Here is a 21,349-nt window from a genome sequence, read left to right on the forward strand (position 1 = left end):
TTCATATTTGCTGTCTATGGGAAGCTTGATTTGATAGTTGCTGAGCTGTCCTATTCTCTTTTGAGATTAAGAGCCAGCTAGAAATCTTTGCTAATAGACATAAATGTGCATGTGAAAATGAATATGCACACTAACGCATATGCAATTTATGAGGCAATTCTGTGGGGTACATGCATCCCTGTACATGTGGTGGATCTCTGCTCAAGAATCCTTGGTTCCTGTGCATAATGCTGAGATTGCAAAGTTTACCACGATGTAGTTCTCACCCTCATAGATCTGTTGTTTAGAGCAGGGGTCAGCAAGCTTTTTCTTCAAGAGCAAGAGAGTAAGAATTTTAGGTTTATGGCCTGGCTTTATGACCTCCATCACAACTTCTTCAATTTTGCTGTTACAGCACAAGAGCAGACATAGACAATACATAAATTATGGGCATAGTTATATTCAAACACAAGTTATAGTTATATTAAAATAAAACTTTATTTAAAAAAATAGGCTACAAGCCTATGGACTGTAGTATACTGTCCCCTATTTTAGAAGAAGAGAGACTGTGAATAAAAATGAAATAGTTTAGGCCCGGCACGGTGGCTCACGCCTGTAATCCCAGCACTTTGGGAGGCCAAGGTGGCCGGATCAGGAGGTTGGGAGATCGAGACCATCCTGGCTAACATGGCGAAACCCCATCTCTATTAAAAAATACAAAAAAATTAGCTGGGCGTGGTGGTGGGCGCCTGTAGTCCTAGCTACTCTGGAGGCTGAGGCAGGAGAATGGCATGAACCCAGGAGGTGGAGCTTGCAGTGAGCCAAGATCGCATCACTGTGCTCCAGCCTGGGCCACAGAGCGAGACTCCATCTCAAAACAAAAACAAACAAACAAACAAAACATAGTTTAATAAGAGCATCAGTGTTAAAGAGAAATCCAAAATAATAAAACAAGAGACTGTGATTACTAAGGGAAGATACTGGCATTGAGACTCTGTTTAAAAAGCAAAAGAAAATAGCATAAACATCATAAAATTGGTTTCATCTTCTTATAGCCAAGATCCAAACATCAAACAACAGCAAATAAACCTACCCCTGGCTTATGCATAGTAATTACTTCTTCATCAGTTCTGCAGACTGAAACTCTAAATCCTGTTTTGAATTAGCTGTGGCATACAGCTTCACACTGTTTTGTGGCTGTGTACTATCTTTATTCCATACTGGAATATGAGTTAAAAGTACAGGTGATGGTAGGGATATATTTATTTATTAGCTTGTTTATGTGTCCTTATTCTTAGTGTGGTAATTATTACTTAGTACTTGGATAAACTCATCTGAACAGATGATGGGGAAAAATTCACTTTCATCAATATCCATAACGTAGAGTAGAATAGTAATAATCTCTTAAGAGATGTATATGCAGTACATTAACATTTTATAGGAATGAAAAATCAGAATAACATATCTAAGTGAAAGAACTAGTATGAATTCCATGGGGAGAAATATTTAAGCTGCATTTTAAAAGTTGGAAACACTATAAAGCATTATTCTTCTAGTCTTTTTCTAGAAATTGAAATAATACGGACTTATATGGGAAATGTGATCCCTTAGCCCCCTCTTCTTGATCCCCAAATTCTTCTGTCCCTTTGTTGACCTCTGCTCTATTCCTCCCTCATTTCTCTTTAGGAGGAGAGAATGCTAATGTGACCTATTCACACATATTAGTGGACAGGGTCATTGTGGAAGACAGAACAAGTGCTCATGTTTTCCCATCCATGTGGCAGAATGGCAATCTAATTATCCAAACCTACATGCCTACTGGACATTGCTTTTGATTTCTGTACTTGTGTCCATTCAGGAAGTGGTAATATTTCCAAACGCAGTAGTAATATTCCCAGTTCTTGGAGATATTGAGGATTTGATTCCAGACTACTACAATAAAGCAAATATCGCAATAGTAAGTTGCACACATTTTTTGCTTTCCCAGTGCGTATAAAAGTATGTTTACACTACAATGTAGTCTATTGTAATAGCATTGTGTGCAATAGCATTGTGTCTAAAAAATACACATACTTGAATTTAAAAATACCTTTTTGCTAAAAAGTGCCAACAATCATCTGAGCCTTTAGTGAGTCCTAATCTTTTGGAGGGTGTTGCCTCAATATTGATGGCTGCCAACTGATTATAGTGATAGCTGCTGAAGTTTAGGGTGACTGTGGCAATTTCTTAAAGTAAGACCGCAATGAAGTTTGCTGCATGAACTTACTCTTTCATTCACAAAAGATTGCTCTGCAACATGCGATGCTGTTTGATAGCATTTTACCCACAGTAGGATATCTTTCAAAACTGGAGTCAATTCTCTTAAACTTTATCATTCTACCATAAAGACACATGCACACAAATATTCATTGCAGCACTATTCACAGTAACAAAGACATGGAATCAACCTAAGTGCCCATCAATGACAGACTGGATAAAAATAATGTACATATACACCATGGAATGCTATGCAGCCATAAAAATGAATGAGATCATGCCTTTTGCGAGAACATGGATGGAGCTGGAGGCCCTTATCTTCAGCAAACTAACACAGGAACAGAAAAGCAAATACTGGACGTTCTCACTTATAAGTGGAAGCTAAATAATGAAAACTCATGAACAAAAAGGAGGGAACAACAGACACTGGGGTCTACTTTGGGGGCAGGGTTGGAGAAGGAAGAGGAGCAGAAAAGATATCTATTGGGTACTGGGCTTAATACCTGGGTGATAAAATAATATGTACAACAAACTCTTATGACACATGTTTACCTATGTAACAAAACTTCACATGTACCCCCAACCTAAAATAAAAGTAAAAAAAAAATCCCCTTAAACCCTGTGATGCTTTATGAACTACATTATGTAATATTCTAAATACTTTGTTTTCATTTCAACAATATTCGTAGCATCTTCACCTGGAGTAGATCCACCTCAAGGAATTCCTTTCATTGCTCATTCATAAGAAGCAATTCTTCATCTAGTCAAGTTTTATCATGAGATTGCAGCAATTCAATTACATTTGCAGATTTCAATTCTAATTCTAGTTATCTTGCTATTTCTACCAGATATGCCATTACTTCCTCCACTGAAGCCTTGGGCACCTCAAAGTCATCCATGAGGGTTGCAATTAACTTCTTCAAAATTTCTATTGATGTTACTATTTTGACCTCCTCCCATGAATTACGGATTTTTTAAAATTTATTTTCAATTATATGGGTACATAGTAGGTGTTTATACATATGGGACACATGAGATATTTTGATACAGTCATACAATGTGTAATAAACATATCTGAGGAAATGGGGTATCCATCACCTCAAGCATTTGTTATTTCTGTGTGTTGCAAACATTCTAATTATATCCTTTTCATTATTTTAAAATGTTCAATAAATTATTTTTGACTGTAGTCACCTTGTTGTGCTATCAAATACTAGATCTTATTCATTATAACTATATTTTTGTACTCATTAGCCATCCTTACTTCCTCCACCCCTACCTGCATAATATCCTTCCCAGCCTCTGGAAACCATCATTCTATTCTCTGTCTCCATTAGTTGTATTGTTTTAATTTTTAGCTCACACAAATGAGTGAGAACATGTGAAATGTGTCTTTCTGTGCCTGGCTTAATTCATCTAACATAATGTCCTCCAGTTCCATCCATGTTGTTGCAAATGGTGGTATCTCATCCCTCTTTATAGTTAAATAGTACTCCATTGTGTATAAGTACCACATTTTTATTTATCCATTTGTTGGATAATAGACACTTAGGTTGATACCAAATCTTAACTATTGTGAATAGTGCTACAATAAACACAGGACTGCAGATATTTTGTAGATACGCTGATTTCCTCCCTTTTGGATATACACCTAGGAGTGGGATTGCTGGATTGTGTGTTAGCTCTACTTTTAGTTTTTGAGAAACTTCCATACTATTCTCCGTAGTGGCTGTATTCATTTACATTCCAACCAATAGTGTATGAGGGTTTCCCTTTCTCTGTGTTCTCTCCAGCATTTATTTATTGCTTGTCTTTTGGATAAAAGGTATTTTAACTGAGGTGAGATGATATTTATTCATTGTAGTTTTTATTTGCATTTCTCTGATGATCAATGATGTTGGGCACTTTTTATATATATATTTGTTATTTGTATGTCTTCTTTTGAGAAATTTCTATTCAGATCTTTTGCCCATTTTTAATCAGATTATTAGATTTTTTTCTGTTGAATTGTTTGGGTTCACATATTCTGGTCATTAATCACTTGTTAGATGGATAGTTTGCAAATATTTTCTCCCATTGCGTGGGTTGTCTCTTCACTGTATTGTTGTTTCCTTTGCTAAGCAGGTGTTTAACTTGATGTGAACTCATTTGTTCATTTTTGCTTTGATTGACTATACTCATGCATTATTTCTCAACAAATCTTTGCCCAGATCAATATCCCAGAGAGTTTCCCCAGTGTTTTCTTTGAGTAGTTTCATAGTTTGAGGGCTTACATTTACATATTTAATCCATTTCTATTTTATTTTGTATATAGTGATAGATGGGGTCTAGTTTCATTCCTCTGCATATGGATATTCTAGTGTCATTTATTGAAGAGACTATTCTTTCTTCAATGTATGTACTTGACATCTATGTTGAAAATGAGTTTACTGTAGATGTAAGGATTTAGTTCTGGTTTCTCTATTCTGTTCCATTGGTCTGTGTGTCTGTTTTCATGCCAATACCCTGTTGTTTTGGTTTCCATATCTCTGTTGTATAGTTTGAAGTCAGGTAATGTGATTCCTCTAGTTTTGTTTCTTTTGCTTAATATGACTTTGAGTATTCTGGGTCTTTGTTGGCTCCATATAAATTTTGGATTGTTATTTCTATTTCTGTGAAGAATGTCATTAGTATTTTTATGAAGATTGTATTGAATCTGTAGGTTTATTTGGATAGTATAGACATTTTAACAATGTTGATTCTTCCAATTCATGAATGTGGAATATCTTTCCATTTTTCTGTGTCCTCTCCAACTTGTATCAATGTTTTACAGTTTTCATTGTAGAGATCTTTCACTTCTTTTGTTAATTCCTAGGTATTTTATTTCATTTGTAGTTATTATAAATGTGATTACTTTCTTGATTTCTTTTGCAGATTGTTCCCTGTTGGCAAATAGAATGCTACTGATTTTTGGATGTTGATTTTGTATCTTGCAACTTTACGGGATTTATTTATCAGTTCCAATAGTTTTGTTGTTGTTGTTGTTAGAATCTTTAGGTTTTTCCAAATATAAGATCATATTGGCTGCAAACAAGATAATTTGACTTCTTCCCTTCCAATTTGCATGCCTTTATTTCTTTCACTTGTCTAATTGCTCTAGATGAGAATTCCAGGACTACATTGAATAACAGTGGTGAAAATTTGCATCCTTTTTTTGTTCCAGATCTTAGAGGAAAGGCTCTCAATTTTACCCCATTCAGTATGATACTAGCTGTGGGTCTGTCATATGTGACTTTTATTGTGTTGAGATATGTACCTTCTATGAACGGTTTTTTGGGGGCTTTTGTCATGAAGAAACATTTAGTTTATGAAATGGTTTCTCAGCATCAGTTGAAATGATCATGTCTTTTTGTCCTTCATTTTGTTGATATCATGTATCAACAAAATCAACATTGAATGATTTCCATAGGTTTAACCATTCTTGCATCTCCGGAATGAATTCCACTTGGTCATAATGAATAATCTTTTAAATGTGTTGTTGTATTTGGTTTGATAGTATTTTGTTGAGGGTTTTCACATCAATGTTCATCAGGGATATTGGCCTGTGCTTTTGTATTTTTGATGCATCTTTGTCTGGTTTTGGTATCAGGATAATACTGGCCTCATATAAACAGATTGGAAATATTTTCTCTTCCTCTATATTTAGGAACAGTTTGAGTAGGATCGATACTAGTTATCTCTTTTAAATGTTTGATAAAATTCATCATTGAATCCATCAGGTCCTAGATTTTCTTTGCTGGGAGACATTTTATTTTGGCTTCAATTACATTTCCTGTTACTGGTCTATTCAATAACAGGCTTTAGGATTTCCTCAACATTCAATTTTGGTAGGTTATATATGTCTCGAAATTTATTCATTTCTTCCACAGTTTCCAATTTATTGACATATAGTTGCTCCTGGTAGACTCTAATGATCCTTTGAATTTCTGTGATCTCAGTTGTAATCTCTCCCTTTTCATTTCTGATTTTATTTACTTGGGTCTTTTTTCTTTTTAGTCTGGCTAAAGATTTATCAATTTTGTTTATCTTTACAAAAAACCAACTTTTTGTTTTATTGATCTTGTATATTGGTTTCTTAATTTCAAATTCAGTTATTTCTGCTCTAATCTTTATTATTTCTTTTTTTATACTTGTTTGGGGTTTGGTTTTCTCCTGCTCTTTTAGTTCTTTAATATGCATTGTTATTTGATGTTTTTCTACTTTTTTGATGTAGGCGGTTATTGCTACAAACTTACTTCTTAGTAGTGCTTTTTTTTGCTATATTCCATAGGTTTTGGTGTGTGCTGTTTCCATTTTCATTTGATTCAAGAAAGTTTTTAATTTCCTTCTTAATTTATTCATTGACCCACTAGTCATTCAGGAGCATATTGTTTAATTCCATGTGTTTGTATAATTTCTAAAGTTCCTCTTGTTATTAATTTCTAGTTTTATTCAATTGTAGTCAGAGAAGATACTTGATATAATTTCCTTTTTTTTAAAAATTAAGACTTGATTTGTGGCCTAACATATGATCTATCCGTGACAATGATCCATGTGCTGAGGATAAAAATATGTATTCTGCAGTCATTGGATGAAATGTTCTGTAATTATCTATTAGATCCATTTGGTCCATAGGACAAATTAAGTGTGACATTTCATTGTTGATCTTCTGTTGGCATGATCTGTCCAATGATAAAAGTGAGATGTTGAAGTCTCCAGCTACTATGGTATTTGGGTCTGTCTCTCTCTTTGGCTTGAATACTTGCTTTACATATCTGAATGCTTCAGTGTTGGGTTATACATGGATTTATAATTGTTACATCTTCTTGCTGAATTGACCCTTCTGTCATTATATAATTACCTTCTTTATCTCTTTTTATAGTTTTTGTCTTGAAATTGATTTTGTCTGAGGTAAGTATAGCTACTCCTTCCCTTTTTTAGTTTCGATTATCATGGAATGCCTTTTTCCATACCTTTATTTTCAGTCTATGTCTGTCTTTTTTAGGTAAAGTGTGTTTCCTGTAGCCATCAGATTGTTGAATTTTTTAAAAACCCATTTAGCCTTTTGTCTTTAAATTGATTAGAGAGTTTAGTTTATCTGCATTCAATGTTATTATTGATAAGTAAGGACTTACTCTTGCCATTTTATTATTTGGTTTCTGGTTGCTTTTTGGTCCTGCCTGCGTGCCTGTTGTTTTTTGGTCTTCTATGCTTGCCTGCCTGCCTACCTGTTTTTCTTCCTTCCTATCTTCTTTTGTGTGAACATTATTTTCTCTGGTGGTATGTCTTAATTTCTTGCTTTTCATTTTTTTGTGTATCTGTTGGAGGTTTTCTGATTTTAGGTTACCGTGAGGTTTGCAAATAACATCTTATTACCCATTATTTTCTAATTAGAAAACCAACCAAACAAATAAACAAGCAAAGATAAAACTAATAAAGGCTCTACACTTTAACTTCATCACCCATACTTTTTAACTTTTTGCTATTTCTATTTCTATCTTATTACACTGTTATGTCTTAAGAACCTGTTATAATTATCATTTTTGATAGGTTTGTCTTTTTGTCTTCCTACTCATGATATGGGTAGTTCCTATACCACAATTATAGTGTTATAATATTCTGTATTTGTCTGTGTACTTAGTATTACCAGGGAGTTTTGTACCTTCAGTTGTTATTACTCGTTAATGTTCTGTTCTTTCAGATTGAAAAACTCAATTTAGCCTTTCTTGTAGAACAGGTCTGGTGTTGACAAAATCCCTCAGCTTTTGTTTATCTGGGAAAGTCTTTATTTCTCCTTTATCTTTGGAGGATATTTTTGCCAGATATGATATTCTAGGATTTTTTTTTTACCTCCAGCACTTCAAATACATAATGACCCTCTTTCTTGGCCTGAAAGGTTTTCACTGAGAAGTCAGCTGCCACATGTATTGAAGCTCCTTTATATGTTATTTTTTTCTTTTTTCTTGCTGTTTTTAGGTTACTGTCATTATCCTTGGCCTTTGGGAGTTTGATTATTAAATGTCTTATTTGGGCTTAATCTGTCTGGTGTTCTATAACCTTCTTGTATTGGAATATTGATATATTTCTCTAGTTTTGGAAAGTTCTCTATGATTATCTCTGAATAATCTTTCTACTTTAACCTCTCCCTCTACCTCCTCTTTGAGGCCAATTGCTCTTAGATTTGCTCTTTTGAGGCAGCTTTCTGAATCTTATAGGTACACTTTATTCTTTTTAATTCTTTTTTCTTTTATCTCCACTGACTGTGTGTTTTCAAAGAGTCTTCTTCAAACAATAATTCTTTATTTTGCTTGATCATCTCTACTATAATGAGACTCTGATGCATTCTTCAATTGGCCAAGTGGATTTTTCAACTCCAGAATTTCTGCTTGATTTTTAAAAATTATTTCAATCTCTTCTTAAAATTTATTTGATAGAGTTCTGCATTACTTCTCTGTGTTACCTTTAATTTTCTTGGAGCTTCCTTGAAACCACTGCTTTGAATCCTCTGTCTGATAGTTCACATATCTCTGTCAGTCAAGGATTGGTCACTAGTTCCTTATTTGGTACAATTGGTGAAGTCATGTTTTCCTAGCTGATCTTGATTCTTATGGATGTTCATTAATGTCTGGGCATTGACGAGTTAAGTATTTAATTTCATCTTCACAGTTCGGGCTTGTTTGTACCCATCTTTCTTGAGAAGGCTTTCCAAGTATTCAAAGGGAAGTAAGTGTTGTGATCTAAGTCTTAAAACTTTGGTCACTGCAGCCATATTTGCATTGGGGTTCCTCAAGCCTAGTAACACTGTGACTCTTGCAGACTCATAGGTGTAATGCATTGTTGATCCTACTAAGATCCAGGTGAATTCCTTGGATTACCAGACAGAGTCTCTTCTCCTCTTTCCTTACTTTCCACCAAACAAATAAAGTCCCTCTCTCTGTGTGTGTGTTGAGCTGCCTGGAATTAGGGGAAGGGTGACACAAGCACTCGTGTGACAGCCACCACTGGGAATGTGCTGGATCACTATTGAAGCCAGCATAGTACTGGGTCTTGCTTAAGGCCTGTGGTGACTATTGCCTGGCTACTGCTGTTGTTTATTCAAGGCTCAAGGCTTCCTTAGACAGCAGATAGTGAATCTCGCCAGGCCTGGATCTTTCCTTTCTGGGAAGTGGGTTCTCTTCCAGCCCAGGGTGGGTCTAGAACTGCCATCTGAAAGCTTAGGCTTGGAATCATGGATTTTATGAGTCTGCTTGGTGCTTTATTTTATTGTGGCTGAGCTGGTACCCAAGTTGCAAGACAAAATCCTTTTTACTTTTCCATTTCCTTTTCTTAAGCAGAAGGAGTCTCTCCACAAGTTACAAGCTGTACTCTCTGAAGTTGGAGAAAGGGTGATGCAAGCACTTATTGGTGGCCCCAGCTGGTGTCTCACTGGGTTGTGAGCACTCCAGGTCCATTGGCCCTAGCACAGCCTTCCACAGCACCAGACCTTACCCAGGAATTGCAGTCCTTGTTGTCTAGACTGCCTTTCAAATTTATTTAGGACTCCAGAACCCTTTAGCCCCCAGTGGTGGGGCTAACCGGAACTCGAGTTCTGAATTTAGGGATGGATGATTCCCTTTTGGCTAGGGCTGGTCTAAATACTCCCTCCACATGTGCTGGCTGAATTCTGCCTTGTGTTCTTTCCACTATCACAGAGCAGCACTGACTTCCAGTGCAAAGTACCACAATCACTTTGCTATCCTTCCCCAAGCACACAGATTCTCTCTCTATGCCACATGATGCTGCAGGGGGTAAGGGTGGGGTGGGGAGGGGCAGTGTAGATAATTCAGGACTGTCTTTTGTACCCTATTATGTGCCTCTTTGCTTGCTATGATATCAAAACCAGGTACTGTGATTGCTTACCTGATTTATGGTTCTTATGAATGTACTTTCTTAAGTGGATAATTGTTCAATTTGGTGTTCCTGCAAGGAGGATGATTGTTGGAGGGTTCTCTTCAGCCACCTTGTTTCTCCACCTCATGAACATTCTTAATGGCATCTAGAATGATGAATTCTTTTCAGAAGGTTTTCAGTTTGCTTTGCCAAGATCCATCAGCTGAATCACTATCTATGGCACTTATAGCCTTACAAGATGTATTTCTTAAATAAGACTTGAAAGTCAAAAACTCCTTAATCCATGGGCTATAGAATAGTTGTTGTGTTAGTACACATGAAAATAACATTAATCTTGTACATCTCCATCAGGGATCTTGGGTGACTAGGTGCATTTTCACTGTGCATTAATATTTTGAAAGGAATCTTTTTTTTTTTTTTTCAGCAGTAGGTCTCAACAGTGGGCTTAATATATTCAGTAAACCACATTGTAAACAGATATGCTGCCATTCAAGTTTTGTTTCATTTATAGAGCATAGGTAGAGTAGGTTTAGCATATTTTTTAAGGGCCTTTGGATTTTCAGAATGGTCAATGAGCACTGGCTTCAACTTGAAGTCACCAGCTGCATTACCCTCTATCAAAAGAGTCAGCCTGCCCTACCAAGCTTTGAAGTCAGGCATTGACTTCTCTCTTGCTATGAAAGTCCTAGATGGCATCTTCTTTGAATATAAGGCTGTTTTTATCGACACTGAAAACCTGTTGTTTAGTGTAGCCATCTTCATGAATAATATTAACTAGATCTTCTGGATAACTTGCTAAAGCTTCTATATCAGCAATTCCTGCCTCACCTTGCATTTTTATATTATGGAGACAGTTTTCTTTTTAAACCTCCTGAACCAAACTCTGCTAGCCTCAAACTTTTCTTCTGCAGCTTTCTCACCTCTACTAGCCTTCACAGAATTGAAGAGAGTTAGGACCTTCCTCTGGATTAGGTTTTGGCTTAAGAGAATGTTGTAGCTCTATCCAGACCACTCAAACCTTCATATCAGCAATAAGGCTGTTTTGCTTTCTTGTCATTCATGTGTTCACTGCAGTGGTACTTTTTGTTTCCTTCAGGAACTTTTTCTTTGCATTCGTATCTTGGCTAACTGGTGAAAGAGGCCTATCTTGGCTCTCAACATGCCTTTTTTACTAAGCTTAATCATTTCTAGCTCTTGATTTAAAGTGAGAGATGTGTGAGTCTTCCTTTCATTTGAATAGTTAGAGGCCATTGTAGGGTCATTAACCGGCCTCCTTTCAATATTGTTGTCTCAGGAAATAGGGAAGACTGAAGAGAGAGAGAGAGGTGGGGGAATAACCAGTTGCTGGAGCAGTCAGAATACACACAACATTTATCAATTAAGTTTTCCATCTTATGTTGGGCAGTTTGTGGTGCCCTAAAACAATGATAATAATAACATCAGATATCACTGATCACAAATCATTGTAACAGATATGATGATAATGAAAAAGTTTGAAATATTGAGAGAGTTATCAAAATATGACACAGAGACCTGAAGGGAGCACATGCTGTTAGAAAAATGTTGCTGATAGATTTACTTGACTCAGGGTGTCCACAAACCTTCAATTTGTAAAAAAATGCAGTATCTGTGAAATGTAATAAAATGAGGTCCCCTATGTGAAGATAGGCATATAAGAAAGCAACAGGGCCTACTTATTACTTGTACCAAATTGGGTTTTCCCAATTCAGCTTTATCTGATGCCTGCATGTAATAACTTGAGCACTGGTATAAGTAAAAATAAAATACTAGGTTGCTTCTTACTTAGTTTCTATTCTTTAGGTTAAAATCTTCCTTGGAAAATCTGGCCCCACAGTCTGTCATAATAAAATCCTACATGGAAGCCAATATCAATTAACTGAAATTAGCATGGAGGCAGAATCTATTTTCCACACTTGCTCTGCAGCCATTCTGCCTGGAAGCATATGTGCTCATTACTGTTATTTTGAACATATTAGGTATGTATTTATCTCATGCATCTGTGAGCTTTCTACTGGTGCTACTTTGAAGCTGTGGGAGGTCAATGCAGAACATCATTAAACAACTGGGAGGAAAGACTCAGTAGGAAAATTCAAATAGCAAGAAAAAGGTCATGAATCACATAAAATTCAAAGCGAAACATGCTTTGAATTCGGTAGAAGTTTCTTGAAACATTCTTGGTTGTATGTATGGGAATATCTTTGGAATGAATCAGTCATCATTTCTTCCTGAGTACCATAGAAGGTTGTATAAAACAGAGAGTCTTCTTAGAAACCAGTCAAAGAAGCTTGGCTTAATTTTCTTGATCTGGAAATGCAAGCACATCAGCAAGGATGTAAAAAGTACTGAGAAACTAATCAGTTGCTTTTGGATGAGGCAGCTATGATTTTCATTGAATTTGGGGAAAACACCAGCATTTTATTACCTTCAATATAAATATTCTTGAACTTCCAGCAGTCTTAGTATTCAGCTACCAGGTGTTTTGTGCTATTATGTCAGAGTTACTGAAGACAGATGCACCTTCTCTTCTGACTCTGGTTTATAAATGGCTGATACACACTTTAATCAGTTGCTCAAACTGTGGTTCATGAATTACTGGTAGCAGGATCATCACCTGGAGTACTTGTTAAAAATGCAGATACCTACTTATCACCCCAGACTTCCTGAATAAAAATATCAGTATGGGATGAAATGCATGAAAATCTGAAATTTTTAACAAGCATAATTGATAGTAATATTGAGAACGAGTGTTTAGACCTTTGCCTAAACTTCACCCAGTTTAGTTGCACCAAATATGCTTGTCAAATCATTGGAGTACAGATTAATATATTAGGCTTGAACTAAGACAGTTGGTGTCGTAACTCATTGGAATCTAAAGAAAATTAGTCTGAGTTTTTTCTTTCTCCTAATGTATCCCCTTTAATTCTAGTTTTTCTAGGTTCAAAAGAAAGAGGAGTGAAGAGGAGTAAAACATACATCTATTATAAAGCAAGAAGGTTAAATAAATGGAAGCTTTTTATTTTTCTTTCTCTGCCTAAGGTAAGTCAGACAGTGTTTAAAAACCTAAGTTTTTGTTTTGTTATGATGTAAAACAGGTCTCTTGTATAGCGTGCTTGTTTTAATATCAAAAAGTAGCCATTTGAAGCCTCAAGCAAGCGGGGAGGGAGTGTGTAGAACAATCTGCAAGAAGACTGTTTTAAAAATTTAAGCATCTCACAGGCAGGCATCCATCAATAAGACTGTAGTGATATCATTGCTCACTGCAATGTTGTTATAAATATATTGCAGTGAACACTGCTGCAGGTCTTAAGGCTCTGTATGACTGTCTGGGGAGAATAAAACAGGATTTGATAACATCTGATCTCAATGCATTTTGATTCTAGTGACGCATTTCTAAGCATGACTGTCAAAGAAACACATAAGCATGTGACTTTATGGCAGCATCTATAAGGAAAATTGAAGTGGGGACGTGGCAACTTTTTGGATAATTCAGGCAAGTGAGGGACATATATAGTTTGGATTCTGAATTATTTATTCAGGCTTTCTATGTTAATCCAATCCATCATAGTTGTTACTCAGTTTTACTTTTCCAGCGTAGCTGTAGGCTGTAATGTGTTCCTTTCAGTGTGATCCTAGTAGATTCACAGTCAGTGGTCTGAATGGGCTTTCCTTGTCTTCTCATTTGTATGCAATGATAATTATGGTTGTGGTAAACATTTATTGAACATTTATGTGCCAATCACAGCTCTAATTACTTTACTGCTCATTCATCCTTTATAACGGCTCTATGAGGTAGATATTAACATTTCCCTTTTATAGATGAAGAAAACAAGACTCAGACAACTCAAAAAATTTGCACAGCTACATAGTAGCAGATCTAGAGCTCAAAATTGCTTGACTAATTTCGAAGGTCTGCTTTGTATCTGCTGCAGTATGCTGAGAACTGTGAAAATGAGGTTTTATTCAAAGGCAACCTTAGTGTTGTTTTTGGTCCTCATTCTATAGCTTTATTGACAGCAAGTAGCATGTAAGAAAAAACTGTGAGGATGAAACACAACAGCACTGAGTGTGGGATCTGGTTTTCTGAAAAGCCTCAGAGTAGTCAGGTATTGCAACTTGCAAAGATGTAAGGGATGAGGATTGCTCAATGGAAAATGAAAGGTGGAAGAGACCTGGGCAGATTAATTTCTCCAGCTTCTTCTCTCTAACAGACTGCCCAAAGATGTGATTCTTCTTTGCAGTCTTTCTGGAGAAGTTGTATGTGACAGGCAAACATATCTCCTGAGTGTCCTGTTGGTCTCGTGGAAGCTTGTTGTAAAGTGGAGAAACATCGTTTCACGTCACTTTTTCTTTGCCTCACTTTTCTTCCTCTTCTTTTTTTTAATCTCACCCTCACTGTTTTGGGCTTACACCTTCCAAATAAAAGCTATGCTACCATAATGGGGTGCTTGATGGGGTGCCTCAGGTAATACTTCCTAAAGTTCTGAGGCTAAAACAGTAATCAATATAGGCATAGGCCTTGCATATGCCAGACCCATGGTGTCAGACACATTAACTCATTCCTGGCAAAAACTTAATGAAATACTATTATTATTATCATTCCCATTTTACAGATAAGGAAATTAAAGTATAGAGATGTTAAGTCCCTCTATGGAATCCAGCATAAAAAGAGGATTTTGTATATGTTTACTGCACATGGACACATGAATGAATGAATGAATGCAAGCTTGATCAGTGGAATAAAATGGGAGGGAAAATTTCAACTTCTAACATTTGCCAGACGCTACTACTTACATTATTCCATTTTCTGAAGAAAAATCGATCCAGCATCTAGCAAAATACATGTGCAGATTAGATAATCAGCATTTACTTGTTAAAATAATGCATACAATATTTTCTAAACTCCATTTTTAGGGGTGAGACAACAGATACAAAGTATTTTTTTAAATAGTAATGGATGCACAGACATACAAGGGATTGAATAACATGGCTCAAGGAGCTCAGATTATGAGGGAAGATACTAACTTGAAAGATACTTTGCTACACCTTTGCTTTGTTTACCTGAAATAGAGCTTAGATGCTGAAATTCAAATTTCCTTAGGATTACAGCACCAACAACAAATAAAAACAAATAAAAGATACTGCCATGAAAATCAATGTGGTATCCAGAAAAATAAATAGCCAAGAAATGAAGCATTTTTTTGTGCTCTCTAAATTTTCCTTGACATCATTTGTAGTTGGTCCTTTGCTAGTGGTCTTTGTTTCCTGTTTGATGTGACTGCTAGTGTTATATTGACCCATGTTCAAGTATTGATGAGAGCTTTGAGGGACTTCAGAAGGCTTAAAGATTCAGCAAGGATTGGAAACAAATGACTGGAGAATAAAAATGATACACGGGTGCCAAACCTTAACCTAAAGCTTCAGTTTTCTGATATGGTTGATGATTCATATTTCCTTAGATTTTCTGCATTTTTTTCCCTTTTTTTCCAAATTATTCCATCTGGTTTTTAAATGAGTTGATTTTGTGTAAAAAAAATGGAATATCAGAACTCGGAGTAAAATTTCAATTAAGCCTAGTTTATTTTTACCATATTATAGATGATTTCCTGAAAAGTCTTTACAGCCTTAGAGCCAAGTTTTTAAAGCCTGTCATTTTCCATTGCACTGTAATCAGACATACACCTGACAAACTATTTCTATACCTCTGTGTAAGGAAAGCTTTGGATGTGGTCCTTTCACCTTTGGGGAACTCTTGTAGACATTTTCAGGTGCTAGTTGAATCTTATCATCAGTAAAGCTAGAATATCCATGTTGATTTTTAAGATCCAGTCAAAACTTAAAGCCTCAAAATGATCTCCTTTGACTCCATGTCTCACATCCAGTTCATGCTGATGCAAGAAGTGGGCTCCCATGGTCTTGGGCAGCTCCACCCCCATGGCTTTGCAGGGTACAAAGCTGTTTTCATGGGCTGGTGTTGAGTGTCTGCAGCTTTTCCAGATGCACAGTGAAAGCTATCAGTAGATCTACAATTCTGGGGTCTGGAGGACAGTGGTCCTCTTCTCATAGCTCCACTAGGCAATGCCTCAGTGGGGACTCTGTGTGGGGACTTGCACCCACATTTCCCATCCACACTGCCCTCGCCAAGGTTGTCCTTGAGGGCTCCACCCCTGTAGCACACCTCTGCCTAGACATCAGGCATTTCCGTACATCTTGTGAAATCTAGGCAGAGGTTTCCAAACCTCAATTCTTGACTTTATGCACCTGCAGGCCCAACACCACATGTAAGCCACCAAGGCTTGGAGTTTGCATACTCTGAAGCAACAGCCTGAGTTCTACAATGTCCACTTTTAACCCATGGCTGGGTTGTAGGGCATCAAGTCCTAAGACTGCACAAAGCAGCAAGGCCCTGGGCCCAGCCCACGAAACCATTTTTCCCTCCTAGACCTCCTGGCTTGTGATGGGAGGGGCTGTTGTGATGACCTCTGACATGCCCTGGAGACATTTTCCCCATTGTCTTGGTGATTAACATTTGGTTCCTCATTATTTATGCAAATTTTTGCACCAGGGAATTTCTCCTCAGAAAATGAGTTTTTATTTTCTATCACATCATCAGGCTGCAAATTTTCTAAACTTTTATGCTCTGCTTCCCTTTTAAACATGACTTCCAATTCCAAACCATATCTTTGTGAATACATAAAGCTGAATGCTTTTAACAGCACCCAAGTCAATTCTTGGACACTTTATTGCTTAGAAATTTCTTCCACCAGATACCCTAAATCATCTCTCTCAAGTTCAAAGAGTCACAGATCTCTAGGGCAGGGGAAAATGCCACCAGTCTCTTTGCTTAAATATAGCAAGAGTCACCTTTATTTTAGTTCCCAACAAGTTCCTCATCTCCATCTGGGACTACCTCAGCCTGGACTTCATTTTCCATATCACTGTCAGCATTCTGGTCAGAGCCATTCAACAAGTCTGTAGGAAGTTCCAAACTTTCCCACATCTTCCTGTCTTCTTCTGAGCCCTCCAAACAGCTCCACCTTCTGCCTGTTACCCAGTTCCAAAGTCACTTCCACATTTTCGAGTATCTTTATAGCAGCATCCCACTCCTGGTATCAGTAAGTTGGTACATTCTCATGCTTCCAGTAAAGACATATCCAAGACTGGGTAATTTATAAAGGAAGTAGGTTTAATGGACTCATAGTTCCATATGGCTGGGGAGGCCTCACAATCATGGTGGAAGATGAAGGAAGAACAAAGGGACTTCTTACATGTTGGTGGGCCAGAGGGCTTGTGCAGGGAAACACTCATTTATAAAGTCATCAGATCTCATGAGATTTATTCACTATCACAAGAACAGCATGAGGAAGACCCACCCAAGACCTCCCACTGGGTCCTTCCCAAGACATGTGGGAATTATAGGAACTACAATTCAAAATGAGATTTGGGTTGGGACATGGCCATACATTGTCACCCACTATGATGGTGGATTTATCTAATTTATTTTTAACTTTTTATTTTAAAATAATAGAGTGATAGGAGTTGCAAAAACAGTACAGAGAGATTCTGCCTATGCTTCACCCAGTTTTCCCCAATGATTATATTTTTGTATAACTATAGTGTGTAATCTCCACCAGGAAATTGACATTGGTACAATGTGTGTGGCTAGACCTGTGTCATTTAATTGCATGTGTAGATTTCTCAACACTGATTCCACTGCAATTAAGACACAGATCTATTTAGGGGAATAGAAGATTAAGGTCTTCTATTCTTTTTTATAATTAGACTGAAATCCTGCTTACTGCCATCCCTAACCCCTGGCAACCACCAGGCTCTTTTCCATCACTATAATTTTGTCATTTTGAAAATGTTATATAACCTGAACCTCAAAGTATGCAACCTTTTGAGATTGGCTTTTCAATTTCAGCATAATGCTTTTGGGACACACCCAAATTTGTTGTATTAATAGTTTACTGTTTTTTATTGCTGATAGTAGTGTATGGTATGGATGTACCACATTTTGTTTAATCATTTAGCTGTTGAGCGACATGCTCTCAGTTTTTGGCTATTGAAAATAAAGCTGTTACTAATATTTGTTACAGGTTTTGTATGGGCATACATTTTATATTTTCTGGATACATGTCCAGAAGTACAATTACTGGGTCCTCTAGTAAGTATATGCCTAGTTTTTTAAGAAACTGTCAGACAATTTTTCCAGAGTGGCTGTACCATTTTACATTCTGCCAGCAATGTATAACAGACCCACTTTCTCTGCATCCTTGCCAGCATTTTCTATTGTCAATATTTTTTATTTTACCTGTTGTAATAGAAATTTTTAACAGAATGGATCATCATTTCTTATTATGGTCTTTATGTACATTTCCCTAATGAATAGTGATACTGAACATCTTTTTATGTGCTTATTTGCCATCTGTATATCCTCTTTGCTAAAATGTCTCTTCATGTCCTTTGCCCATGTTCTAATGGATTTCTTGATTTTTACTGTTGAGTTTTGAGACTGTTTCATCTTACCTAATCTGCACCTGGAGTCACCCCAAATGGGCAGCAGAAGAGTTCCCACAAAGGAGTGCCCAGGCCATCCAGAGATGAAGCTGGTTGAGATTCCAAAAAAAGGAAGCACTGAATGCTGGGGTGATGAGTTCAAAGCATTTATTAAGGGAACTTACAGCATGCTGCAGAAGTCCTCACTACTGACAGCAAGAGAAAAAGGGTGTTCTACCTAGGATGTCCACAGTGAGGAGTTCAGGGCATGGACTTTATATGAGGGTTTAAAGAATCTGACTCAGGACCAGGTTAATTTCTTTCAGTGATTTGGGCAACAACCTAGATGCCTTTATTAGTACCTGAAAATGTTCAAGGCTCTAGTTTGGTCAAGCCTGCTGGGAAAAACCTGCAGCTCGCTGGGTCACAGAGCTGTCAATGCACTCTGTGATGTTTGGTCAGGAGATGGAAAGAAAGTTGGGGGACTACAATTTACACCCCTGACTGGCTCTTATAATTTCACACACCCATCTCTTCTGAGATGTTCCCTGAGCTGGCAGGAAAGGATGGAATTGCTTGTAAGGTCCTTTTCCCTAACTTTATGACACGTTGCCAACAAAACAGCAACAGTAAATACAGGTGCATGTGACGAGACCTAAAATCACAGTTCCCCAAAGGCTTACTAGCAGTGCTTTCCACTGAGGCTCCGATTCTGAAAACTATGATTGTATTGTAAGCCACCAAGAGTCAAACCCCTGTGGTCTATTAGCTGTAATTGCTTTTGTAAATGAAGGAGGGATTGATTAACATCAGCTTCTTTGGCATCGTTCAGGTTTTAAAGGGGCACAGATTCCTCCCTGCTCAGCTGTCAGCATGTCTAGAGCTATTGAGTTCCGTAGGACACTTTTCTCAATGTGGCTGTTTCAGTGTTCAAGGACTCCAAACCATGCTCAGTGTCATTCAGAGCTCTGAAGACATATCTTTGAAGGCTTCCACCTTCTGCACAATAGCAACAGAGCCTTCCAGGGGTACAAATACAGTCAATCAGTCATCCCACCAAAAACAAGCAAACAAACAAAAACAGACCTACTTCACCAGCCCCTACAGATGGACTCAGTGAGGGGGACAGGGATGGTGTCAGAGATCCTGAAGGGCACCTACATGAAGCCAAGGGTATATCATCCAAGCCATCTTAGGGGAACCCAGGGCCAGAGGTGAGTACTACTGAGCTACTAGGTACCAATCAAGCAATCCAATATGTTGCTGCCCTACAAAACCAGTCTGTGGCAAATCAGTCTGTGTCTCTAAGTATAACAATGTGTTGGCTTCCAGCAGTTGGGAGGAGCCCTAGGTATCTGGTATTGTTTACCTGAGTGTCTTTGGAATGATTGCTTTGTTCCCGACAGATCTCTCTAACCCCAGAGAGCATCCCTGCTGTAGGGGTGAGGCACAAAAATCCATCCTGCATTTGCCAGTATGATCCCTATTGCCAGGATGGGATTGTCTTCAGGGAAGTCTTGGCTTTGGTTGTTGCCTCCCTGTGGGACGTGTTCAGGGAAAAACTTACATTGTGTTCAGGGTTGCCCGATGTCGCATCCCTATCACATTTGCACACATGTCAGAGGTATCTAGAGTACCCATTCCCATGTGTTGTTCAGTTATATGGGTTTGTACATAGTGGCTCAGTCTACCAGGGCATTCCTCCTTAGCTACTCAGGGGCATAAGGCCATGTATCTGCCAATTAGATCAGCCTTGGCTATGGACTGTGCAGTGGGTCCAGGCCAGTAAAACATTTTCACGGGATATCCGAGCTCTGGAGGGGATGATATAACAGTAAAGGAGAAGGCAGCTCAAGCAAACAGCGAAAAGACAAAAAATGTTTAGGAATACAGGGTGGGACCTCCTGTCCCACCTGTATAATAAAACTTGTGTTAGATCCTCCCTCTGCAATAATCTCAGAAGCCTTGGGAACATTTCCGGGAGGGGTGTACAGACCTTCTGTCCCAGTGCGAGAAGTGTTGTAGACTCCACAGTGATAGTCTGGGTGAAATTCACTGTATTAGTGCCACTTTGGTGCCCAGCGGTATGGAGGCACTGCCTGCCTACTACCAGTGTATCTCCCCAGGCCCTTCATGGAAAAGGAAAGTGGGGGTCAAGTCCAGGGCAGTGGCGGCCTCCCACCTCAGGGGAAGAAGGATTGCTAGTCCAGCCCAGTGGTACTTTCTACCGCAGATCTCACTTCAGAATTCCCTGCCCAGGGTTTATGGGACAAGCGGAGCATAAAATCAGGCCAGTCCATGTGGAACTGAATTCCAGGCTTAGTTTTTTTCCATACCCCTGTGGCTTGCACCTGGCTGTTTATATTCATTACATGTTCATAAGCCAACTTTCCTCCCATGATGGGAGCTTCATTCAAGGCACATACAACTTCCATTTAAACCACAGTCCAATTTCTCAATGAGGGGAGTCCTGTCAAGAGCTTAATTTGTTCTTTGAAGAGGTCATTTTTTCCTCTCTAACAGTCCTGCTCCCTGTGGGCTGTAGGGCAGATGAAATTGTCATGTCATGCGCTCCTTCCCTGCCCAATCTTGGATGAGGGAGCCTGGGAAATGCTTCCCTCGGTCACTATGATTGTTTTTAGGGTACCATACATTAGTTGCAAGCATTGCAGACTCTGTATAGTCAAGG

At 37.9% G+C, this 21,349-nt stretch overlaps 1 long non-coding RNA gene across 1 annotated transcript in view; it reads left to right on the forward strand.

Annotated features, from left to right (window-relative positions):
• The first annotated feature begins 7,133 nt into the window (after window positions 1-7,133).
• The window catches only part of LOC105477631 (uncharacterized), a 28,571-nt gene continuing 14,355 nt past the window's right edge, over window positions 7,134-21,349 (forward strand). The window contains exons 1-3 of the long non-coding RNA XR_011619419.1: window positions 7,134-7,164; window positions 11,965-12,140; window positions 13,091-13,200. This is a non-coding gene — a long non-coding RNA (uncharacterized lncRNA). The remainder of the gene's footprint in view (window positions 7,165-11,964; window positions 12,141-13,090; window positions 13,201-21,349) is intronic.

This window comes from Macaca nemestrina, chromosome 2 (genome assembly GCF_043159975.1).
Source record: "Macaca nemestrina isolate mMacNem1 chromosome 2, mMacNem.hap1, whole genome shotgun sequence".
Lineage (NCBI taxonomy): Eukaryota > Metazoa > Chordata > Mammalia > Primates > Cercopithecidae > Macaca > Macaca nemestrina.